Source organism: Protopterus annectens, chromosome 5.part0 (assembly GCF_019279795.1).
Source record: "Protopterus annectens isolate FY-2018-M chromosome 5.part0, PAN1.0, whole genome shotgun sequence".
NCBI lineage: Eukaryota > Metazoa > Chordata > Ceratodontiformes > Protopteridae > Protopterus > Protopterus annectens.
The window spans coordinates 1,537,227,488-1,537,255,216 of record NC_056735.1 but is presented as its reverse complement, the minus strand read 5'-3'; positions in this window follow the sequence as shown (position 1 = coordinate 1,537,255,216).

The following is a 27,729-nucleotide window of genomic DNA, read 5'->3' as shown; positions in this document are numbered from 1 at the left end:
TTTAGACAAACTTGCACACACACTAACTTCCTCCACACACACTGGGCAGTTGCAGGATTCAAACCCCTACCTAAATATGCTATGATACTTGTGACAGATGCATTAGCAGAGCGCGCTATTCAAATTACTGAGAGGTTTCTCTTCTCCTGCTGTACTTATAGGGTGCTGACATCATCCGTGCTGAGATAGGGGAATGTGCATCCTGTAGAGTGCTTTCACAGTTGCCAAAAGGGACATCTTTTTCACACAGACTAACCCCTCTCCACACACACTGACTAGTTGCAGGATTCAATCCCCTACCTTACTATGTTATGACACACGAGATGGACGCATTAGCAGAGCACGCTATTCGCATTACTGGGAGGTTTTCCTTCTCCTGCTGTACATATAGGGTGCTGACATCATCAGTGTTTAGAAAGGGGAATGTGCATCCTGTAGTGTGTTCTCCTAGTTGCCAAAAGGGATATTTCTTTCATACAGACTTGCACACACACACTAATCCCCTCTACACACACTGAGCATTTGCAGGATTCAAACCCCTACCGAACTATGTTATGACACTCAAAATGGACCCATTAGCGGAGCACGCTATTCGCATTACTGGAAGGTTTCTCTTCTCCTGCTGTACTTATAGGGTGCTGACATCATCAGTGTTTAGAAAGGGAAATGTGCATCCTGTAGTGTGTTTTCCCAGTTGCCAAAAGGGACATTTCCCTCACACAGACTTTCACACACACAAAGCCCACTCACCCACAGCGCGCATTTGCAGGATTCAAACCCCTACCTAACTATATTATGACACTTGAGAGAAACGCATTAGCAGAGCGCACTATCTGAATTACTGGGCATCTGTTCTGCACCTGTAGTATTTATAGGGTGATGACATCTTTATTTCTACAGAGGTATGTACATTTAGTACTACCTGTCAGGTGGGGGATAGCATATATATGCATTTGCAGCCACCTACGTCAGGGTCAGATATGCACATCGCACTGGCAGGTTATGTTCTATACCATGCTTTGTGACCACAGGACCTGTAACACACAACACAACCAGTCCAGAACACCACACCCACATCCAGGACACACACTTAGCTTCCCTGGGAACAGTGCCGGGATATGCATGTGTTCACATACACCATTCCAGTTGTTAACATCAGGTACAGGCATATTGTGTGTGAGAACTCCTCAGGCCTCTACCACTTTACCCTACAGCCACTACAATTTGTGGGTCCATGTGCTATGGCAGAACCACACACCACAGCCACATGGGCAAATACATATTGCACCTGTCCATCTGCAACATGGGTACTCACTCTTCCACACCAGAGGTAGACCACCATTGTTGATATCTGACCATACCCACCTTCCCCTGGACATCCATATCCCATCTCCACCCCAAGGCAAGGTTGTCACTGCACTCAAACTGTATTTAGCACAAGCAGACTCTACACTTGTGACGACTGGGGTGGACGACTTCAGAGGACCCATGCTGGGGGACTATACTTGCCACTCTGCATAATCCTTGACAGTTGCATTCTATGAGCATGTGTATGGTTTGCATTGATCATGCTATCCCACATATACCCATGACTGTTCCACAACAAGACACCTGTCAGGTGTACACCAGCCATATATGAGCTGTACAACAGACAGAGTGAGCTAATACATTGCAGAGCTGTAGCCCACAGAGGCCGGGCATCTGTGAACAGTTCCGGCACGGCACTTCATTCACACATAATCATCACAACACAGTGTTGACAGTGGAATTGTCCAGAGAATGCAGATAGGGCTCCCTTCAGTCTGTTATTGATGGCCACTTACTGTTAGAGATCCTCAGCAACCCTCTTCCAGCACACACCGACAACATGGCTGTGGCTTAGCACATTCAAACCCTGGGATCTCCACTGTGCCCCTGCTTGACAGAGGCACAGCTCACTAGCTCAGCACGTTGCCTTATGTGACCTACTTTACAGTGGCACAGTAGCCTACTGTACTGGGGATGCAGATGCCAAGCACACTCTGGCTGAGCTGTCATTCCCTAGGGCAATAAGCCTAGTATTGACCTCTACACCCATATGTTCAATTGTCAGATGCACAATATTTGTTGTGCTGTTCTACTGTTTGCAGGTCTTTATTGCCATAGCATTCCCTATGACCAACTTGTGTATCTGTGGAAGATGTTTGCATATGACGGCTATCCACTATATCACTTATGTCTCTGTAGTCATTTACTGTGTGCACTGGGCAGATTGCTGTGTTGCGGTTGGTTCCTGGAATGACACGTACAAATACCAGATATGTGTGGCCAACTGCTAAATGGAGATATTGCCTAAGTGTTTGAGCATGCCCAGTTCAGCCTTTCCATGGCATGTTGTCTGACATATGCCTCATTTATCAAAGTGTGCGAGCATACCCAGTGTGAGCTTTCCATATGTTGCACTCTGAAGTCCACCACATATTTGGGTGTGCGTGAAGTTCAACAATATCTCACATTTATGGTTGTGTGTTGGGTGTCATGTTGTGTACTAACTGGCCAACTGCTTCATGTCTGCCACAACAGGGATTATACTGTGCCTGCAGGGATTGCATGGGATACTTTGCAGACAGTTGTCAACATACTTTCATAATGACCTAACACTGTACTACCGTATAGTATACTGGTTCAGTACTTTCACTGTGGTGGACTGTATCCTGGGCTTTAGTCCTATCACTGCTTGACATCTTCACAGTGAGCACAACAGACTGTGTAGGGGACAGTTGCACACATATGACCATGTTGCATTATGTTCAGATATGGACTACCTACACCAGGCTCGTCCAACATTGGTAATGTATTCCACAACATGGGTGGACATTGGCAAACACTAGCGATGTTCCCTAGGCCATTTCTGATGCTAGTCACAGGGTGTGTTTGTCCTTCAACACACATTGTAACTGGAGTTTGCCATGACATATGTCATGGTTAGTATACTGTGCCTCCGTCTACCTCTGACATAACAGTGATACCCAGGGTTAGCCTACCATCTCCCATCCACTCATCAGGATTCCTCTTGAGGGGTGTCGATAGGTGACTCTCTGGCTGACCTGTACCGGGAGTTTACTGAAGAGTGGGGGTGCCTTCTGTGTTATGGATCATTTTGTACAGCTTGTCCTATGTATGTCAGTGCTGGGGTTCAGGTCTCTCATGTGCATAGCTCACTGCCATTCAGATTGTACAAGGTGCAGCATGTTCATTGATTCCAGGTTGGACATGGCTTCATACGTCAGGCACAGCTTGCCTGTAGCTGGTCAGTATGACAGTGTGTGGGGCTGCAGTTTGTTTACTCAGGCAACACATGGCATCTGTTCATGCTCTTTGCTACTCCTGGTGGGGTACTGTCGTAGACTTTACAGCTGATGGAGGTGTCTGCTGAGGTATATCCCACAGGGGCTATTGTAGTCAATTGTGACGCTGATGAAGGATGACTGCAGAGCCACAGTGACCTCCCCTTATCTACATCTGACAACCTTCATGATTGGGTGGGTATATAGTATGTTTCTGCGAACACTACAGCCACATGTTTGTCCAGTGCAGGATATCTATCACCTTTTGTCCCCAGGTCTCTCATTACATGTTAGGTACGTAATGGGTTAACACCTGTGTGGTAATTTGTGGGCACTTACTGTATATCCACGGTGGTTGTCTATACACAGTTCTGCAATTAGCTTGCTGACATGGCTATGGCTCCAGTTGTCTGTTTGTAGGTGGCCCTTTTGTGGGTTGCTTGTGTCAGCTGGGGGTCAGATATGGTGGGCTGTTTGTACTCCTCTGCATACATGTTCAGTCACAGTCCTTCCATGTTGGCCTATACCTATGGGACATATATACAGAATGGGGGGGCAGGACCAGGCCTTGTGGGATGCCACTCATATCTGCTTTGTAGTCTGACATGGATGCAGCATGTCTGACCATGTCAGTTCTGTCCTTGGTCTGGTTTGCAACCCCTCTACTGACATAGGGGTATATATTTTAGCTGGTGAACATATCCATACTGAACTCGTAGGGTATTGTCTAGAAGCATATGCACGGTCCAGCTACGCTGTGTGGACCACATTGCCCTCATCAATGACCTTAATGACTGCTTCAAACGGGTCAGACATGTTTAGGGGCAGGATCTGCAGTTACGACAGCCACACTGTGTAGGGTCCAGTATCAGTAGGTCCACAATAGCTTTATGTCTGCGGTACATACTGATCCTTTCCATAGCTGTGCAGACCAAGCTTATCAGGATCCTGGGGTGGTAGTTTGCAGTATCCATTCAGGCAACACCTTTGTTGTGAAGGACCACTGTTGTTGTACACTGCTCTTTGGGTACATATCCTGTGGTAGGGCTGACATTGGGCAGTAGTGTGATTTGGCATTCCATTATTCTTGGAGTCCATGTTGGCCTCAGCCCAGGACACCATCACATACCTTTGCTGCTGTGTGTTTTGCTTTGCAGATGATGGCTGTTACTTCAGCATCTGCAATGTCAGGGGACCAGCAGTCTGCTGGGATAGATATTTTGCATTTTTTTTTGGGGGGGGGGTTGCACTGCACCTGTCAGGTTGTATGTTAGCAATATGCGTGTGTGTTTGGTAAGTTGTTTGTAATATCTATGTGATTCGGAGCATATCTGTGGATGCCCAACATGGTTCCTACCATCAGTTAAGTAAGCCTTGTGATTATCCTTAGTGTCCTGTACAATTTGTATCTTCATAGGTTCATGGGTTCATACTAGGCTATCCACCCTAGGGCATTAGTAAGCCTAGCCAGAGTGTGTGTGTCTTTCGCTGCCCCTTGCTATGTGACTATTATGGCCATTTATGAATTTCTTTACTGTGCCTCTGTCTGGTCGTGACACAGTGAAGACCCCCAATATACATGTATGATCATCCATCCACTTGGCAATATTCCTGTTGAGGGGTGTCAGTGAGGGGCTCTGCCTAACATGTATTGGGATCCTGTTTCTGGGTGTGGGGAGCCTCTGGGTTATGTATCTGTCCCTCCAGCACATCCTATTTCATTATGTGTTGAGGCTGACATCTGTCACTCTCACAGCTCCAATGGCTTTGATTTCCTGTGGTGGAGCATGTCCATTACTCCTGTGTTGGACATGGCCTTGTACAACAGACATAGAATGCCTCTGTGTAGGCAGTCTGTGACTGCATTCAGCTGGGGTGTCTACACCCAGGCAGCATATGACATATATTTCACACCCTTTATCCTCTTGTTGGGGTGACTATGAGGTATTCCAAACCGCTGCAGGTGTCACGTACGGTACATCCCATATGAGTCATTGTACTAGATTATGGGTCTGATAAGGGAACAGTACAGCAGCACAGTGACCTCTGTTGATGTAGATGTGAATCCTTTCACGATACGGTGTCCAATATCGACAATCTTCCTAGCCACATTGGCATTGTAAGTGTCACATGGCAGATTACTGTCGACTTGTGTCCCTAGGTCCCTGATTACTCCTTGCATACATAATGGTTTGCAACCTATGTGGTAATTTGTGTGTACCTTGTCTGGTATTTGGTGGGACATTCATACCGTCCAGTGTCTTCAGGATGTCTGGATGGAGTTCTTGTGTGTGAGAGTGTGGTCTGTCGCATGCTACAGACTGTACAGCAGTTTTGACTACACTTAGGTGCACATGGGTGGTCTCCGCTGCTTTGTGCATTGTCAGTTACCTGGCCATATGGGTGTCTGTGCTGCATATGGATACTTCCCCTCCTTTGATGTTTTGGTCCAGGTGTTGGGGCCATAACGCATGATATGTGGTATAACCTGGTAGTGCTGGTGTGCTATCTCTAGGCTTGCAGCAGGCTTCTGTCACTGCACAGACATCAATGTTCTCCATACTGGGAAGTGCCGCAGGGGCATGCATATTGCAGTTTACATATCTGGCATTGGTCAGCATTACCCTTATGTTTCTTACCACTTATGTTTTCTAGGGTGGTGGGTAGTCTTTTTGGCCTTGCCTGCATACGGCTCTATGGAGGTGGCAAAGGCCTTATCCAGTATCCAGACGCACAGGGGTAACAGGTGCAAGCCATCCCTGGAACAGCAGCATGGCTTGTCATGCTTGACATCTGAAGCAGACAGACATTAGACCCTCTTGGACTGACAGCTGTAACTGTGCCACCTGTTAAACATGATCATTCTGTGTTTGTACTATGGCATCATTCTTGGTGAGGGTTGGATGCTGCACACGGCCAGCATCATACCGGCCTGGGGTACATACTCAGAGAGCTCATCCATGTCTCTTTTCATGTAGCCCAGGGAGGTACATCTCAGGTCATTCACACCAGCATGGACATTGAGTGCATCATATTTCTGCTTGCTTTGAGGTGAACTGTGTACTTGTGTTATGTGGCATATTGTGGCAGCCTACAGGCAGCTTACTGTACCCTTTCCCTTGTTCAGTCTAGTGAGTGGGACAGCAGTGTGTCTGCCTATACAGACACCTATTGCAACTGTATCAGGCATGTTGTTTCTCTTTCTGGCCTGTGACTGTTTGGCACACCAGCTTTGTGTACTATGTGTTGCATGTGCTATGTTTGGAGGGTGTGGTTGCTTGTGATCTGCTTTGGAGGCTTTTGTTGGTGTGGTGTGTTTGTAATTAGGGCCTCCGGGAATGTTTTTGTGTGTTTATGTGTTTGGTTTACAGTTGTGGTAGGTCTATGTGGGACTGGGTTTGTGGTGTATGTGGTTACCTTCTCCTCCTGACTAGTTTTGACAGTACTGAGTTGGGGGAGCTCAACCTCTGGTTTGGATACATGGTTGCATCTATCACATATATTTGTATTTATTGGGGGGAGTTGTGGTTGTCTGTGTACTTGGGACAGGTGTCACATTGCCTCTGGATTCACAGATTCTACTTGTTGTGGGTGGCCTTAGTGGATTGTATGTGTGGACATATGTTATTGCCATACTACTGATCAGTGATTACTTCCCTTTTTATGTTTGCTCTATCATGTGGTAGCTTCCTCATTCTCTTGCATGGTTTGGTAATGGCTGGAGTCCAGCATGCCAGATGCCTGCGTGTATGGCATTGTGTGTTGTTGTTATTTGTGATTGCATAATCCAAGCATTCCTGGCTGTGTTCATGGAATGCCTGTATAACATGTTCTGTGGTGTGTCCCATATTCTGCACTTGCACAGGCCTTTCATGGATTCCACATCGGTCTGGAGGGGTGCAACCTATTCTTTACACATGTTTTTCACTGTGGTATTCTGGCCAGGGACTGGGGTTGGGATGTGTATATCCAGTGTGATTACTCTATGGTCTGGTCTTACCAGTGAAGGATACACTTCTCATCTTGCCATCCAGTACACATGTTGCTGATTATCACATCCAGTATGCTTACCCCTCTTGTGGGAGTGGTACGTTGTTCCTGGGCATTTTGGTTTATGTATTCTGGGAACTTTTCTCCGACTGTGTTGGTGCTAGTATAATGCTCCCGGTGTATGTCTGGGTATTTTCAGTCAAGCAATATAATGTGGTTTGGGGGGGCTTCATATATTCATGTATTCCAACATAGGCCAGGTGCAGTTCCTGGTATTAGGACAGTAGTCTGCAGCAGGCTATATACTGGGAGGCGGTTTTAGCCATTGGTATTTGACCATGGCTAATCCATGCTGCTTCTTGTTGTGGTACCAACATGGGGGTGTGGTTATCCTTGACATTTATTGCTAGTCACCCTCCTTTTGTAGCTTGTTCCATGTTTTGCGGCTGTACAGCACAGTATGAGGTGTGACCTGTTAGTGTTAGGGTGCTGATGTGAGCCTTGACCCAGTTCTCTATTACAGGACTGATATCTACATTCTCCATACTGTGTGCGTTTACACTGCACACATCTTGCTGTTTAGACTTCTGGCATTGGGTAGCATTACATCTAGCTTCCTATCCCTTGTGGTACCTATGAAGGTGGGTTTGTGTTTTGAGACTTACCTATTCAGGGCATGCTGTGGGTACTGACAGCCTTTGCCAGTATCCATGGGGCATGGAATGATAGGTGCACGCCACCCCTAGCAGGTGGTGCATCATGTCATGCTCCGCATGTCTTCCCAGCTTGAAACACATTGGTTCCCCTTTGACTAACTGCATTACTTCAGCCAGTTATTGCACTTGATCATCCCATCGTCATTTTGTGGCTTCATGCTTGGTGAGGGTGGATGTTAGTCAGGGTGCTCAGGTGTGCATATAGTACATGCTGTTACATTACTTAACACATGGCATTCATGCCTCAGGTGGTGCTGCAGGGCTGCCTCTGTCGGATGTGCATATTACACTTCTCTGTACATGTTTGTGAGCAGGTCATGTCATTTTAGGCATCCATGTTATTATTTGAGTGAGTCAGAGGGGGTATCATTCCCAGGGTTCCTGATGAGCCAGTGTATGTGCTATGCGTTGCCTCTTTGTCAAGGCCAGGGCATACTGGGCATGCCTCCTTCTGCCTACTGGGGCAGGCTCAGGTTGTTCCTCCTCCGAGTCACGCTCTGCCTGTGATTGCCTTGGCAATGGTGGGGGGCTGTTTGGCCCAGCCCTATGCTGGTCCTGCTGCAGCTGTTTTTGCAAGATCATATTATGTATCATAGCACATACCATGACAATTTGGGTACATGTAGTTGGTGTGTACTGCAAGGCTCCACCAGATGTGTCCAGACACCGGAACCATAACTTGAGCAGCCCAAACACACGCTCTATTACATTACGTGTTTGTGCATGTGCCTCATTATGGCGTTCATGTTCAGGTGTGTGTGCATTTCTGATGGGTGTCATCAGCCACGGCTCCAGTGCATAACCTGCATCCCCCACTAGGTGTCCATGTGGGATGTCCCCATTGGCAAATGTCTGGTACAGCTGCATCAAATGTCAGATGTGGGAATCATGGTAACTCCCAGGGCAGCCAACACACACATTCATTATTATGCCCTGGGAATCACACATGACCTGGCAGTTGATGGAGGGGAAGCCCTTGCGGTTAATGTAGGCCCTACCCCGCTCACCGGCTGGTGCTTTGATGCGTATGTGCGTGCATTCTATTGCACCCACTACCTCAGGGTATTCCGCTATTTGCTGGAAGAGACACATATTGCTGGCTAATACCTCACGGGCATTGGGGAAATATACATGATCACCGACATGTGCTGACATGGCATCCAGGAACTGGTGCTGTACCCTGGAGGCTGATGCCTGTGATATCCCCATCATATCACCAGTTGGTCTCTGGAAGGTACCTGTTGCTAGTATTCTTAGGCCAACACATACCTTGGTTTCCACTGGGATGGGTTCCCCTCTGTTCGTTCTGTGTGTGAGGCATGGCCTGCACAGCTTAACTATTTGCTGCAGGAGCTCTCTGTCCACTCTATAGCGCTCTACTATCTCCAGCTCATGTAACCCATGGTAGGTGACCCTGGGCCTGTACACTCTTCTCCGTCTCCTCAGTGTGGGTTGTCTGGCACCATCTGCATTGTCACCACCCTCAGCAAGTCACCTATGTCTCATTATGACAGCTATGGCAGCCCCTAACATTTCTGCTCTGAGTGAAGCTTTTTCAGTTTTCACTTCTATTAGCTTACTCCTGTCTTGCAGTGTCTCTTAGGAGAAACATCCTGCACTACTGTTTGCAGAGTTATAAGTGCTGGGCTGGGCTACTATTCTGCCTGTGTAATTGCCTGCTTCTAATTGTTTTCACCTGCTAGCTTCAGCAGTATTCCCTGCTAGCTTCCTACTAATTCTGTTGCTTCCTTTTTCCTTTCTGTTTCCTCGGGGGGGGAGCAATGTGCATACCAACAGAAACACGCTCACAGTGGCTTACACGCACGCACACGTGCTTACACAGTTCAGAATCTACTTATTCGGGTTAAAACGCGCGCACACCCGCGCAAACTGTGTTACAAGTCTGCCAACAGCCTCCTACATACTCAGCCTGCCCTACACGCACGCACACCAGCGCAAACAGTGTTAAACATCTACCAACATGCTCCCACATGCTCAGTCTGCCTTACACGCGCGCACACTGCCCTACTCGCGCTTCATGGTGCGCACATGTGCGCATGCACGCCCAGCATGAAACTTTAGTGTAAGTAACAGTGTACACCTTCCATTTCTTGACTTTCCCACACTCATCTTGTGGCACTCCTCTTTCCCTGATCTGTGTCTGTCATCTGTCATGTTACACTGACCTCCAATGAACTGCATTTCTTTCTACCATTTCCCCTGTGATGTCACCTATCTCCTACTCTATTCCTCCCCCTTATGTATCTCTTACACTACTCAGACTGTGCTCATTTGCTATGTGACTGTGAGATTCAGTATCCTAACCCTCATTTACATGAGATTGCCTACTAATGCTTAGTTACATTTCTTACACTCAGCTTCCCCCTTAGCAACCACTACACAGTGGCCATGTTGTTTTTGGTCTGCTGGTCCCTGCATTGTCATTCCATGTATTGCATAAAACCCACATTTGTGGGTTTATAACCTTCATTTTTATGTTTTATACAGCGCAGCCCATTTGCGCGGGGCTGCACTGGGTTTAAGATCGCCGAAAAAAAAATTATATTTTTATTATTTTTGCATCGGGTTACCTTGCCAATGGCCACATATTTGGCCATTGGCATGCTGCCTGACACATATACACCCTTTATTTGGAGCTGACATGGCTCCGTTGTGAAATTTGCAGAAACGTACTCAGTTGTCAACTGAGTACATTTTTCAGCTAAAACGTCTCTTACACGGGCTGGTTTCTGCTTCGTGGATTGCTATTATACCTCATTTGCATACATTTTGGCTGCAAGTGAGGTATTTAGCATGTCCACACCCAGTCCGTGTAAGAGACGTTTTAGCTGGTCTCTTACACGGAGTTTAGGGCTGTTCCTGGATTGCGAGGCTTGCATAGAGTGTTACACGTCTCTTACACTCTGTGCAAGCCTTCGTGAATCCTGCCCGATATGTTTTCATTCAATTGCAAGGTGTGAGCACTGAAATAATACTGTTTACTAATTGTACCACTTCAGGGTATTCAGTACATACATACTTAGGTAAACCACCTCTGCAGAATGCATGTATTCAAAATAATTAAAAAATATGATTATTCCTTATATGATGCCTTACAACATCACTGAAGATAAGTCAATGAGCTCTCAGGCATGACTCTTACAAACGATAATATGAATACCTGTTCTGAAATAAAAAAATACATTATTTAAAGTTGAGAAAGAATGTCTGATGAACAATGACAGTAGACCATGCACTGCACAGCAGAGCCCAAAGGTCTCACTGCATGCATCGTATATTATACTCTATGTGTTTTTACAAGAAAGGAAACACTAACCTGAATGTCATGGTCCATAGCTCTGGACTAGTTGCCACCTCTTTACCTGCGCAGCCATATGCCATGTACAAGCTTACTGCATGAGGCCGCTTACTACTGCTGCTGGCTGATCACCATTAGTTGTACTAGGACTGGAACTAGGAGCTGAAGTGACAGCACTGGTCTCTTCACCCTCAGACCAGTGCATGTGCAGAATGCAACATGCAGTAAACTTCCTATATGCAGCAAATGGGTTATACTGAAGGACATTCCTACGGTCATCCAGGCACCAAAAAAATGACTCTTCAAGAGGCCAGAGACCTTCTTTATGATAATACAGGTCTAGAGCAAGGCTGTGTTGTAGTTCTCTTGTGTAGCTCCACTTGTATTTCTCACTGGGGTCATGACTCATGACTTCAGTAGATATCCAACATCCACTAAAAGAAAATGATAGAGACAGAGAGAAAGAAAAAGGGATAATGGAGAGACAAAACAAATAAAAGTGTTTTAGTATTCTACAGTATGTTTTACCATAAATTAGTACTTAAATATTTTTCCACTTACAAATAAAATGACCACTGGGCATCCTTCCATGCAGGAAGGAGAAGTTGAGGTACCAGGTATGGAAACTGTGTGCACTGCCAGTATGCTGCGCAGATATGTTAGTGATACACCTCCATTCATCACACACTACCAGACAAATGAGGGAATGGTAACCCTTCCTGGTGCGATACTGTTCCCCACATGAACATGATGGGTCCCTAACTGCAACATGTGTACAGTCTAGCTCACTGAGTAGCTCAAAGAAATGTGCCACTCATAAAAGGCATACATAGTCTGGGCTTAGTCCTGAGGTGACAATGGGAAATACCAAAGTATCCTCGAAGCAAAAGCATATGAGATTCTCAATGTATCCCAGTCTGCTTAAAGAAGGTCCTATACATAACTTAGTATCAACAGAGATACTAAGGCCACACAACTCCCTATGCCCCTCTGGAGGCTATACATTCTCACTAAGGCCCTTACAAAATCCCGGCCACTCTGAACTGATCAATTATCTCTTATCTCCGTCTTTGTGGCTTGGAAGCATCACTGGGTGAAAGTGGTTTTGGCTCAGCCAAGTCAAGCAGATCACACTGAGAAACACAAAGCTGGCAGCATGTGACAGTATCATTGTGGATTTCAAAGTATATAGAATAGGTGCGACTCCGCCTTTATAACAAATATGCAGACAGCAGGAAAAAGCACAAAACATTGACTAGGAATCACAACAAAGTGGGAGAAGGCATCAGTACAATATGCTGTTTTTGCATAATTTCTCATTTGCATCTTTCAATGACTTCTTTTCCTTATGCTAATTCCTGGCCAACTCGCATTAGTGTGATTGGCAACTATGAATTGCGACTTTGTCATGGAAACACTCAGACAGTGTGAATGGCATTTACATTTTCATATAATGGCTTTGAACACCACCCATTATCTCTAAAAGTGGATTCTTTTTAACAGAATTCTCTGGAAAAAAAATCTCACAATACTGAGTTACAAAATGTATTCTTCAGATAGCTAATTTCCGTTTTGTTAATCTGTGTCTATACTGCATGGGTTATAGTAACTCCCATGCTGCAAATTATCACTTTTATAGAGAAATATATATTAATTATAACTCAAAACAAATATATTTACATTCTACTTCTGATATAATGGCAACTACTTTGTTATATGTTTTGGATAAGCACTGTCTTATATACACTGAAAACCTGTGATCATTTCAAACTCATACTGAAATTAAATTTAGTGTAGCTTGGCACATTCTGGAGTTTCTTTCAATGCAGGTTATAGATCTTACACAGTTTGCATTTTCTAGTAAATGTTTAGGATGGTGGGGTAAACTCTGAATCGCCCTATAACCCTGAACTAGATAAAGTTGGCAGCAGATGATGCATGCATGTATGTACAGGATTTGCTTCCATTAGCCTTTGTTTGCCTACCGTGTGACCTTGAGTAAGTCCCTTAATTAGCCATTCCTTGCAGGGCACCCCTAAAACGGGACTGTATCCAGTGTCCTACCTGGTTAACAGCTATTATTATTGTCAAACATCAGTTTACAGTCATCATAAATAAGTTCTTAGTTTCATAGGTTGAATTATTAGTTTTTCTCTGCATTGGCCATCAGGCAGCTTGATTGTCATAAGCCCATACTTTTATTTTTTACTTTATATGTACAAAGATTATTTTTGAAGGAAGTGAATGAGTGACTCCTTCTGCTAGGTTCATAGCTTCTTATTAGGCTGTAAACCATTGCCATGAATTTATTTTCCCTTATAATTTATATACGAAATAACTCAGAGCAGCACATTATTTACATGTTACCCCTTTGCATAAGGGACAAGGATGCTACTCCATGAGTGAACTTGCAGTTTTCCATCCATTTATCGGGATAAATATTTGAATATAGTAAAATAAGTACTCTTACTTTGTTTTATGTGGATAGGAAGATGATTCCAAAGAAGTGGAATTCTCAGTGATGCAGATCTGACCTTACAAAATGTTCTATTTGTGTTGCAGAAGAGATTAATATCTCTTGAGTCTGTGTTTATGTCACCATTAGACTTGTGAATGTGCAGTAAGTCTGAAAGAATAGGATCTATTGAGGTTATGTTTGCAAGATAGTGAGTATGATAGTGAGATTAGGGAGAAGACATTGAGATGCTCAGTGTATTTTTTATAATTTAGGCCCTTGATTTTCTTGGTGTGAAAATATTGTGGGCATTCAAGTTGAGTCAAGGGTTTAACATGTATATGCCAATTATGCTCAATGATTGACCTAATAATTGCCAGATACATTGCAATGATCACATCCCTGGACATGGACTCCATAGCCTTATTAATATGATGTGCAACGAAAAAGGACTTTCTTACAATAGTGGCTACATAGTGATCAAATGACAGTTCACTGTCTGCATAGTTTTCCAGGTCACTAAGTACTGGTTTGATTTTTAGGGATGTGTTATCTGTGATATCATTGCAGTGGATGTTGTGCTTGCTGAAGGAAAATGTTATACATTTTGGAACTTTTCATTTAGTTCTTGATTTTTACAGAAGTTATTTGTTTGGGATACGCCCTCTACAAAGATCTTGATGTCCTCTCAAGAGTTAATAATGGCACCTACTTTACAGTCATCAGCAAACCTGGTTAGCTATAAGCTCTTAGTTTTGGCTTTGACCTCCGGAAAGTAAATGTTAAAGAAGAGTGGCCGTAGGACTTAAGACTGGAGTATAACACTAGAGACGGGGCCTTTGAAGCAGCTGGAGTCATCCACCCTAATTTCCTGTGTTATATTTGTGAGCCAGTTTGATATCCACTGAGTTATATATGGGCTGGCATTTAGCTAGGACAGCTTATTAATAATACCCATGTGTAGAATGGTATCATGGTACCAGATGCCTTAGCCAGATTTATATAAATGGTGTGCACTGATTTTCCATCATCCATTGCTTCAGTAATCTTCTTTCTAGATGTCAAGAAGGTTGAGTAGGCAGGATTTGCCCTCAGCAAAACCAAACTGGCTTGGGTCAAGGGTTTGAAGGTTGCCTATATCCTGGCTTATTAATTCCATAATTATCCTTTCCATAGCCTTACTGATGAGGCTCATCAAACTTATGGGTTTATAATTTTCAGGATACAATTGGCACCCCACACTTGTGCAGAGGGATGACTGTTTCTGTCCTACATTCATCTGGTATATAGCCTGTTTGGAGGTGATACTGAAAAATTCTGTAGCGGGTTTCACAAGTCCTGTGTCAGGCTAGCCACTAAACATTCTTGTAAGTCATAAGGCCCATAAATGCAGTGTTCCTTGCCTTGGATAGTGCCCCAAATAATTATTCTTGGGAGATTTGGGAGTTGGACATAGATGCGGGTATGTAATTTAGAAATGTTAGGAGTGGGGGTTGGGGAGTTGAGGTTTGAACTAAATTTCCCTGATAATGGATTGACTACATCCTCTGGTTCTGAGTAGGTGGCATAGGTTAATATGTTCATAGGGGATTACTAGGTTAACTGCTGATGAGCCCTTATAAGCCTAGCCATTAGTACCCAAATTTTACATGATTTTTTGCTTCCAAAGGGCTAGATGATGGCTTAGGTTTTTGCCTATGCCTTTGAGAATTTTAAAGACTGCCGCTGTCCATAATGGACTTGGGCACCACTCCAGGAGACATTGTTTACTATTAGCTCTGTGCAGGGCTGAACATTGTTTCTGAGGTTTCTAGCACAGTTAAATAAGATTTTGTGGTTATTTTTTACCTGGGTAGCTGTTCTTAAGTCATATCTGGCTTTGGTTAGGGTCAGATGCTTTTTTGCTTAGTTAAGCAAGAGTGTTTTTTTGGCTTATTGAGAGTTAGATTTATTTTTGTGTACAATGAGGTTTTTTACTGTAATATAAGAGCCTGTATATATATTAGGGTTCCACCACAAGGGCTTATTTTAGAATATGGTATTGTATTCATTTATGTAGGGGGGGGGGCTGCAACTATCCAGCTATTTACATGTGCACAGTAAAAATTCTGTATAGGAAATACTTCATTGAGGTGGTGGGGGCTTTTTTATTTAGCTAGGTTATCACTGATGGCCTTTACATAGTGTCTGAAAACTGACTGGAGAGTGCTTCAGGCTGTAGAACTATGGTGAATGTGATTGAGTTGTGGGCCAGTTTGACCAGACAGGAATTTAGAGTTGATGGGGGAGAAGGCCTGCCTAATGTTGGTAAGGATCAAATCCAAGACGTTTTGCTCCTATTTGGGGTATGGACTAATTGGTCTAGAAATCCCAGTGCATACATGTTTGGGGATGTACAAGTTTCCCAGTTTATGGAGGGATAGTTGAAGTTTCCTTCAAGAATGGAGCTCGATTTAAAGCACAGAGAGTCTGTGCTCATTAAGGATGGATGTATGGGCTGAGGGAGACATAGAAGAAGTCCTGTAGTTAGCTATAATGTAAAAAGAGAGTGTTGTTCATAGTAAGCTGAAGATGGAGGACTTCCTGATCATTATATTGTCTAACAAATCTGCATGTGCATGTTTTTTTTTAGGAATATAAAGATTCTTCTGCCTTTACTGCATGTGTCTAATGCGGTGGGTTGGTATGTATGATACCAAATAATTTCTATAGCCGTGCACTGATAGAGTGCTTTCACTGGTCTCTAACTATGTGCCTGTGATGATGCATATATTACACATTTTCCAGGGTAAGTAGGGCTTGTGGGCTGTGGAGTTTTTGGTTTAGACACCTAATTTTGAACAGTAATACCTTAATGCTATCTTTGATTCTTGATTTTGTAACTTCTGTTGGCCAGACACCAAAAGCTAAACTAGTTATTGAAGTCAGTCATCTTTTCTTCATATTGTGGCATCATTCTGGCTGATAGTTGGATACTGCTTAAGGCTAGGTTCATATCCCCATCAAACTCATATTCTTAGAGCTCCGTCGTGTCTTTCTTCATTTACTCTAGGGATATACATCTCAAGTCATTTACACCCACACGTACAATGACTGTATCACATGTGTGCTTGTGGCTCAAGGACTTGGATATATGTGTAAAGCAGCAAATCATGCAAACTGATAGGCAAATGACCATGACCTTCTCCTTGCAAAGTATGGTGAGTGATGAATCAGTGTGTTTCACTATGGAATTATGTATGACCAATATATTGGACTGTATGATGGTTTGTCTTATAGGCTTTTGAAATTAATCAATTTGTGTTTTGCACGATATGTGTTTTCTCTGTGCATTCAGATATCACTACTGGTTCAGAATATTGAGAATAACGAAATTCAAGAATTTAACACCTTAAGTACACCAGTTAAAAGATGCTTCTCTACCTCTTTATTTGTCTGTGGAGATATACATATTGAAATGTATTATTAAAAAGAAAACTGAATACAGTTTGTCAATAAATCATTAGATTAAAAATTAACTGTTAGGAATGCAGATTATTAAGCTACAAGTGTCATTAGTGTCTCCCCTATTAGAAAGAATCACTGGAACTTCTTCTTCGAAGTGACATTTAAACAGTTTTCCAGGAATGAGGTTTTGATTGTCCATGTGTCCAGTCAATAGTTTGCATATCATGAAATAAGCAATTATTCTTGGCATATGAATCTACCTTTAAAAATGTTTTAAGTAGTTTACAGAACTAACCCTGGGATTCAATTAACTCAGTGCAGGTATCGTGAAAAGTCTATAAAATGTTTACATGTTTGCATGGTGGTGCATGGTGATCAGCAGTACTCAATACATATTCATGTCATTAAGCATATTTAAGCAAGGTTTTCTGGCTGGCAACACCAAGTAAGCAAACATGGATAGCACACTTGTTAAATTCAGAGCACTAACGTTCTGTGATTTTCCACAGAATGCCACAGTGATCACCAAGGCTTCATAGATAGCTCTCAATCTCTTATTGCAAGATATCTGGACAAAAGCCATCATAATGAGGGGACAATGACCCAAAAATAGGAACATAGTTGACATATATATCTATAGAAATGTATTAGATTTACCAGAGGGTTGTGTTAAGATACATGTTTTGAAGGCCTTGTAGTATGAAACTCAAACATACCTATCAACCTCTTAGAGCAAGACATTTGAACAAGGCCATACATAATGAGGGATAAAAGCCCAACAATAGGGATATTTTAGAAATATTGCTCTAGCAAACTTAAAAAGTTGATAGAATAATAGGTTTTACATTAGTATGAATTTTCTGAATAGCATGAAGCTTGAAACTCAACTGTCATTATTTTCCAACTTCAATCTGCAAGTTTTATGAGGAACAGATCAAAAATATGTGACAAAAATGTAGACATTCTGCAAAAATGTGGACAGTTGAGAGGTATGAACTGCAATGTGTGTAATACTGAGTCACTGTCACATCAGTCCTGAAATCATCCCAGTACTATAGCAGAAAAACACTAATTTGATAATATCTGTACATCCTGTGAATATCTGGTCAGTTGAGAGGTATTAATGCAAAGTATATGGTTCAAACACAGTACAGGACAATGCATCTGTGGTGCAGAGTAATGTGATATCACATCCCTGGCATTCTGTACTGAAGATGTTTAAATGATTTGTAACAGTACATGGACTGCCATGTAAAATAAACACTCAGGGAACATGTGTGTATTGAATAGGGACACACAGATGAATTGTTGGAATGTACACCGGGAAAGAGGACAGGTGAAACAATCTAATGTACAGCAGATGAGGGCATGTCAATGGAAGATGGTTGTAGCAGCAACATCCATCACATATCTGTATGGTACAGTAAGGACTGCAAAGTGAAAATGTGTATTACGTGGCTGTCACACAAGGAGACATAACAATGGGGAAAATGCCTGTGTGAGATAAGCATCCTTACATGTATAATGTAGATGACATCTATCAGGGATCTGACATACAATTGGGATAGGATGAATATTGTGAACCTGTACAAATCGATTTGCCTGAATATGAGTGCAATCTCAGCAGAGGTCTCCAGCAAGTGGGAGACAGGTAAAGGCTCATGGATAACATTAAAAGAAGCAGCCACAATAATGGACAATATCAAAATAATAACACCAGTAATCCCATGCCTCTGATATAACATATGTGATACAGAGTGATAAGAGATGATTCTGCACAAACACACTTGTACAACTATTATGATATGTCCGCACTCTATGAGGGTAATTACACACACTATCCTGGCACTGTAACATCTGTTGGAGGTGTTAGGAGGGACACTGCTATACCTGTATGCGACATTATGAGCAATGCAGGCTGACTGGTGTGCACAGCATATATAAATGGCACAATCCACACTGTCACAAATGATATACATGCCATTAATGTTGTCAAAATCTGTGTAGCATGTAGTGTGTGCATCCCAAGAACAGGTAGCAGACATGCATTTGGTTTAACAACTTGTTTGGTGTTCTGCACCTTCAGACAGTCATGTTTATGTAACAAAAAGAATATCTAGGTAAGCTGTGTGACAGCGTACTGTGACAAAGGTGGTACGCTTAGTTACACATCACTGGAAGATATGTAGGGAGGTACATGAAGAAGGGTGCATTGTACTTGATGTGATGAATGCTGGGAACTATGGAGGTATTATGAAATCTGATGTGGATGTCCTTCACATGCTCAGTACTTGTGTTACATATAAGGAAATAGTCAGCTCCGTGACCACATGCTGGTGGATGTTCCACTTACCATCTACTCCACGACACAGGTCACATACCTATTGGTCTGATTATGGAGTGTGATACCCATGTTATACTTGGTTGTGCGTTTGCTTTCCTGATGTAACAAATTCCCCTGTGTTTTCTTGTCATTGCAGGTGTTTACATGGCTGGGGCAACAATCTTTGGTATGTGTTTATTCTGTCTGTATTATACTAATATCACAGTTGAGTTAATGATTGCCCACATTCTGTAGTTCTTCAGGCAGCTGTTTGGACACAGGATGTCATCTGTGATGTCCATCACTTAACTAATGGATAAGAAAGGGCCTAGCAGACAGCCCTGATGTATAGACCTGATCACTGGACCTGACATATAGGTCCCTTCACACTTCTCAACATAGTGAGAGGCCAAGTATATGATACACTGGCTAACCATTTAGTGATATAGCAGTTTATGGCCACATAGGACAGTGTTGATTGACTACCTCAGTGTGGATTTGTGTCAAATACCTTGACCTGGTCAAGTGCTACAAGATGATAGTGTTGTCATCATGCATACCCTTGATGACCTATTTGAGGATATCTACCAGATGTAACAGACATGATGTAGCATTAACAGCTCACACAGGTCTGTTGCACACAACCGGGACATTACTAGTGTCCATGTAGAAAATATCCATGATGACATGTTGGTCTACCACACAACCGAGAAGAGTCAAGATGTGTCTCTACATGCATACATCAGGTGCTGTCTCCCCAACTCAGATGGATGCATGTTGATGTACACCTTTCTAAGGGAAAATAGCTCATGTGGAGGGTGTTTTGAAGCATGCAGTCAACAGTAACAGGAAAGTATGTGTGCTCAGTGATGCAATAAGTGATCTTCGATGTTGTCACAGCCCACTGATTCTGTGTGATAGCCCTGGATTAAGATAAGACAGTACATACTGTCTATTGTGATCTGGCATAGGGTTTTGACACAATCCCCCATGCAGGTATCATTGCAAAATTTGCCCAGCTGGAGATTAACCCTTACGGCACTAGAAAACCAATTGACTCACCGACAGAACACCTACTATTAAAGATAGCAAATCAACCTGTTCCAGTAGAGTTGTCACCATTGGTGTACCCCAGTGATCTGTGTTTGGGCCTTTACTGTTTGTACTCTATTTCGTGACAGTTCAGACTAAAGTATATGGCCTTTAGCTTAACACGTTTGCTGATTCTTATATATTGGATGCAATCATTGAGTCCACCAATGATGATAATACAATACAGGAGGAGCTAACACAGACAAATGATTGCTGGCAAAGCCATATGATATACAAATAAATGCAGAAATGTATTTTTATGTTGACTTTCTGAAAAGTGGAATCCCATACTAAATACAGCACTAACAACACTCCTACATGCCTGCTATACTGAAACTTAGTGATGCAAGCACTGGGAACACATGTAGATAGCAATCTGAACTTCAACCACCAAGTATCCAGATTGGTATTGAAAGTCTATGTTGTGCACATCATAAGTCAAGCCATCATATTCAAATCATAGGTTTGTATGACAGCACTGTACTCGAACCTTATCAGAACATTAATGGAGTATAATGTTGTTTTTTCCATGTACCTCACCAGACATATGCAGCAGCTGGAGAGAACAGAGGCCTTTCTCATCAAGAAAATACAGGGCCTACAAACCATGCCTGATGTATGTGGACAGACTGAAAGCCATGTCACTGTAATCTGTATCATATAGGATGAGGTAATTTCATCCTGGCCTCCAGGCCAGTCTCTGATACTGCTCTTGCGGGAATAGTGCACAACCACAAATCAGATATAGCTGATGGCATCAGTCATGTCTCATGTCTGTTGAAGTGAATATGGTTATGACAGTGTCCCACATGCTGGTGTAAAAAGCTGTCTGTAATGTCAAGGAAGAGCACAGATACACACACACCCTTGACTAAAGGAATAGAACCCCTACATATCTAAGTACATGGACTACAGACCTCTGTATTTAAGGCAAGTGCCACAGTTCGTCTGACTTGAAGTGTCTCAGGCAACACTTTATAACTGATGGCAACAAAAGCATCTGTTGAGGAGGTTATGGCAATAACAGTGTCCCACATCCTGATGTAAAAGGGTCTCTGTAATGTCAAGCAAAAGCACAAACACACACTTGACTGTAGTGAGAATAGAACAGCTACCTATCTAAGTACACAGACTACAAAACTCAGTACTTTATACAAGTTCTACAGCACAAGTCTGACTTTTACAAGACTGCAAGCCAACTTATAATGGATGACATCAGCAGGCCATATTGGAGAGAAGATGTTAGGAGGCCTGTATTACATGGTTGTGTAGGCATGTGCAAGTATCAAAATACTGTCAGTCCATGGATTTAAAGCAGTAACTGTAGGGTACACAATTCTGCTCTTTGTCTAGACACACAAACACACAGACACACACGCACACACACACACACACACACACACACACACACACACACACACACTTGACTCCAGTGGGAACAGAACCCCTACCTACCTAAGTACACAGACTACAGAAATCAGTACTTTACACAAATGCCAAATCTGACGCATACAAGACTGCAAGCCAACTTACAGTGGATAACATCAGAAGGCCATGCCTGCATAGGTTCATAGCTTCATAGGAGGTTACCAGCCTAATGGCCCTAGAGCATTTACAAGCCTAGCTGTGTAAAAGCATAAGTATCCTTACTGAACATAGGTAGATGGTCATTGCTAGAAGAGTGACTTTTGAGCAGCACCAACTGGCCCTGTCCATGAGGGACATAGATGGCTCCCCAGTAGTGAATTTACAATTTTCCATTCAGTTATCAAGTTTGTGCTTGAACAGGTACATTGAGGAGCATTGGTCCACATGCAGTGGGAGCCTATTACACAGGAGTGTCAGTCACAGACAGTGAGAATCAAGTCCTCAACCACTGAACTGTCATCACTGTCACTTTACTCCACTTGTGGCTGAAGTGCTTGATTTCTCATGCTCCTCCTGTGGAACATGAGTGAGAGCATCCTCTCCATCCAGCATAGCTGTGCACCAATGGTGTGTTGAATGCACACCTTATTGAAGAAATAACAGTATTGCATAGTTGTGAATTGTGGTATTTGAATCCACAACCTCTGACTAAAGTCAAATATTGGACTCTGAACATGCATACTTGCTTTTACAGTTGGGATATGCATGCACAATTTGATACAACTCTATAAAATACCAAAAAAATATATCTTTAACTTTTAATGCTGCAATAACACTTATCTTCTGCTGCATACATACCACTTAATTTCCTCAGTCTCTTCAGTCTAGACTCATGGGCCTCGACATTGAACTCCCAATCTCTGGCAGTTGGGGAAAAACAGAAAAGAACATAAGGCCATTATGCATATCAGTCTTGCCTAAATTAAGCTTTCTAAGTCTTACAAGTATTCTCTTTAGTTGTTGCTTACTCAGCTGTGAGATGTCTGCAGTCCTAAATTCCTTTAACCAAAGGTTGATAATATCCCTCTTTCTCTTCTGTAGGTCATTAAAATGATACCTGCATTGATCTCCATTGCCCAGGATACCAGTGGCACTGCATACATCCTGGACTAAACTATTCCATACCTCAGACTTGTACTGGGAGCAAGAATAGTCTCCCTGCAGAGACCTTTGTTTCTGGTGCTTTACCAGGAATTCAGTAAATATCCTGGACTCTTGAACACCCCACCTCTGTACCCTAAACCTGGCACCTTGGCACTAATGCCAGCCATGTCTACCAGCAGACCTAGAGCAATGGAGACTGATGCTTTCCTGCCAATTCCAGTTATCATATTTACTGGAGTATGCCCACACAAGAAATGCATTTGCGTGATGATAAGCAGAGATCAGCAGTGCAAAGCAGTGAGGAATGAAATAATTGCAATTGGAAGGTTAGTCTGACACTTGGGCTTTGAGGGGTGTCTACTGAAATAGCCTGGAAATATATATTTGAAATTGGAAGGTAATTGTTAGGTGATTTAGGTTTGCAAACATGCATTGGGGGCATAAAAGTATTGACCTGACACATTAGTTTTTACCTTTATACACTGAGAAAATTAATTTTTACACTGTGGGATATAATCCTAGGCATAAGGGGTAAAAATTTTCTTCTACAGTGTTGGTTTTCTATCTTTGCTACAGAAGAATTGCTGTTTGGACAGAGTCAGGAATCATAGCAATATGAGCTGAGCTGTTACACATGAATTTGTGTGACCTGACAAGGTTATTGGATAAAGAGGTAGCCGTGTATGTATTTTAGGCAAATCTGTAGCCCATGTAAGTTCAGATGGCAAAATTATACTTACAGAAATATAGTACACAGTATACCCTCAGTCATACATCTGATAACACAATAATGATGTCTCATCCCTCATACATATAATGAATATCCATTCCAGTATGTAAACTGTTATAAGTGAGAATGAATATAATGGGAAGTGGAACAACAGTAAAGTATATGGAATATCCTGTATTAGGAACCCAGGACCATGTGTATGACAGTCCTACACTTACTCCGGTTGCCACAAAAAAGTTGAAATAACATTTGTCTATATTTATTTTCATGACTATAAACTCCAATGTCACAACAATAAAAAAAAGGTTGCACACCCTGTACTAGAACCCAGTAACATCTGTACTCCAGCATACACTTACACCTGCTGCTAGTTATGTGACATTCCCTGATTTACTAGTCATACTTAAGGTCTCTCTGTTAACTGCTGCACAACACCACTTAGTGAGTTTGTGCAGTGCCCAGTAGAGTTAAGTGAATTTATCTGGTTTATATTTTTGGCTGTCTGGGTCCTGCCTGGAGGTGTTCTGTCTACTTTCTGTGTGGGCTAGTTGTCCCGTTTGCACACTGCCATGCTTCACACAAATGACATAAGCACAGCTATATCCACCATTCTTTTCCTCTGTTCCCATGAGTGTGCTAAGCATGGCATGAAGGAAACACTACCCCCCCCCACAAAAAATTAAATTAAAACAATACAGAAAATGGAAAAAAAGACAAAAAAGGGACAAGTAATGCTGAAATGAGGAAAATCATTCTATGGCATACACACTAGAAATGATCGTGAGTTATGTCTACTTAGATCTGGATTTGAAATTGAAATCTCACTCCAATGAACCTTCAGAACTCAGGATGGTTACCTTATTCCCTCTTTGCCACACATACAGCTTTCCATAAAGGAACTAAATCATTCTGCACACAAACAACTGCAACATCATCTACAGTAATATGAAACCATACAACTATTTGTATGTTTACTATTTTGGGATGTAGTGCACTTAATGATCACACAACCTGTTATGATTATTGCTTATAAATATACAGCTCTGTCTTACCTCTCTGTGTTTGTTGGTCATTCTTCAGTTATCTGACCAGTAATCCGAGATATGCAGTCTGTAATCCATTCTATATTATTCTACTTAAAATGCATGAGGATATTATCTGGGGATAATATCCTATGCATTTGCCAACAAATGAAGGTCAGGTTGTATGTCAATGAACAAAACTTGCAAATTGTGTGCCACATACTTTCATTTCCAACCTTACTTCTAACACTTTGTAAGTCTAACCCTGACCCACCCACTGGATGTAAGGCAGTCTGCAGTGCTATTGTTTTTTTTTCCTTCTCCAACGAGTAATCACTCACAGTTGCAATCCATTAAAAAAACCCTGAGGGTGTACCTGTATTATATTTACATCTCCTACATGGAGCAAAGTATATGATATTCAGCAATTCTAATCAGTTCACACCTCATTTGCATCTTCATCATGCTAACAGCCCAGAATCAATACCATATAAAAACACAACCATGTAGCTAGGCAAACTGATGGTGAGGGAACTTGCTTATGTGGAGAAGACTGAACGTACGCTATTACTTTGGGATATACCTGCACAAATGATTACTAAACTTCAGAAAGTATGCTTTCATTTTGCCCGTTATATGCTGCATGCTGGAATGTAATTAAGAAAAATCTGATGCAAAGGCTTTACACTTTTCTCTGCATGCATTAGTTAGAAGTGTACTGATGCTATGGGCATGTTTGTCAAGGCATTTCAAGGGTATACATGATTGACGATACTTTAAAATGGAATGGTCTGTAATAAATATGTAAAATATTTCAGGAGTAGTTCATTTGATCCCACTTTTAGCATTTCACAGATATTTTAAGAAAAATGTATCATTTACCTGTTTTTTTGGGGGGGAGAGCTGCCTTTCTGTTATGGCACAAGCAAGAATATGTTGCTCTTGTTACTCTCCTTGTTTTACTTCTAGCCTGGTGTTCATATTACACATCTCTAGACTGTGACACATAAACAGTGTAAATGGACTTATTGAGTTTGGCTGTAAATTTTTATTCATGAAGGCTAAGAGTTTAACTATAGTTGATCTTGGTTTATCTTTTTGTTTAATACAGGGGTTTGTTAAGAACTGATGATCTTTTTATATTCCCATTGACAGCACTCTTACAAATTCATTACTTTTGGGCTTCATGTACCCAAAAATGTGCAATATTATCACCCTCCATTTATTCAGAAGGTCAAGAATTCTAACACATTAATATTATTTTTTCAATGTTTTTTCAATGACACCTAGTTTATCCAACAACAATCTCTTTTGTTTAAGGAAAAAGTCAATGTATTCCCTCTGTTTTCTTCTTACACTAACATTTTGTATGGAGTACACAGTGTCCTTATCATTATAAATATTATTCTTCTTCTTATTATTATTATTATTATTATTATTATTATTATTATTATTATTATGATTATTATTATTATTATGTTGTTTTTTACTCATGCATGAGGATGACTTGAAATGTTCATTTTCTAGAGGAAAGTACTCCTTGATACCTTCCATTTTGATATGGATTGTTTCCATCTTAATAGTTCATGTTTACAAATCAGTTGTGGTTTGCTGTATGCCCTTCTTCAAGGATAGCTGTGTTACCCTTATTTTTATTTGAAGACATTATTCTTAGACAAGATAGGCAGACAACTGTAAAGGAAATACTTGAAGAGTTGAAGAATTGACAACATTTTGCTTTTTCTGAAATTTACATATGTAGTGATCAAGTTAACTTTCCTGCCAAAAGAAGTGAAAGTCTGAAGATTGCCTGAATCTAACTGCTCACTTGGCATCCATTTCGATTTCAACTTTATTTAGATATTTTAGCATAAAACACCATTAATATCAAGTATGAAAGAAAATCCATATGTGAAGCATTAACAAATAATAAAGCAACAAACTGAGTTTAAGATCAATGGTAGCCACAGAGGTTGTAAAGGAGTCTTACAGCCCCCTCCCATCTAAAGCCATTTTAAAAAGTAAGCATTAATTGCCCTCCAGAAGCTGAACAGACATTGTCAGTCTCTCCTGCAGCCAGTGTGATTGCAGATTCCACAGGTGTGATGCTTGGTAAGAAAATTAACATGATCCATAATTTTCAAGGCGCACCTGTGGAACAGCCGTCAGCAGCTTGGATGTTGAAAACAGAACCCAGATATGGCAGTAGGGGACCACAAGCTCCCTGAGACTGGAGAATTCTGGTTGTGAGTGGACGAATATGCTCACACTAAGTTCTTGTTGATGATCCAGCAATGCACTGGAAGGCAATGTGGGCTAAATATAGTAGGAATAATATGCTGGTTACATGATTATAACAGGTAGTATCATTACAGCATGGTTCTGAACCATCTGCAATATAATTCAGTGTTATGAAACCCAATGTACAGAGCATTCTAGAAATCCTACCTTGAAGAGAACAAAGTATGAAAAACAATTGAGTTAGCTTAAGATAACAAATACATAATCTTTGAGATGTTTTGCAACTAGAAATGAGAATTTTGTTGTGCCCAGCAGCTGGTCATAAAATGTTAGCCTAAAGTTTAAAATGATAGCAAGATTGCACAATTTGTTAACAAATTCAAGCTCATTGTTGCAGGACATGACAGAGCTGGGTAAGTGAGTGAGGGTTAAGAAAATGCCTCAGCATTGGATAAACTGCAAAGTTTTTAATTTTGGAGGTGTTAAGTTTCAAACATTTTTGAACTAACCAAGAATGTATAGCTTCCAGATCATTA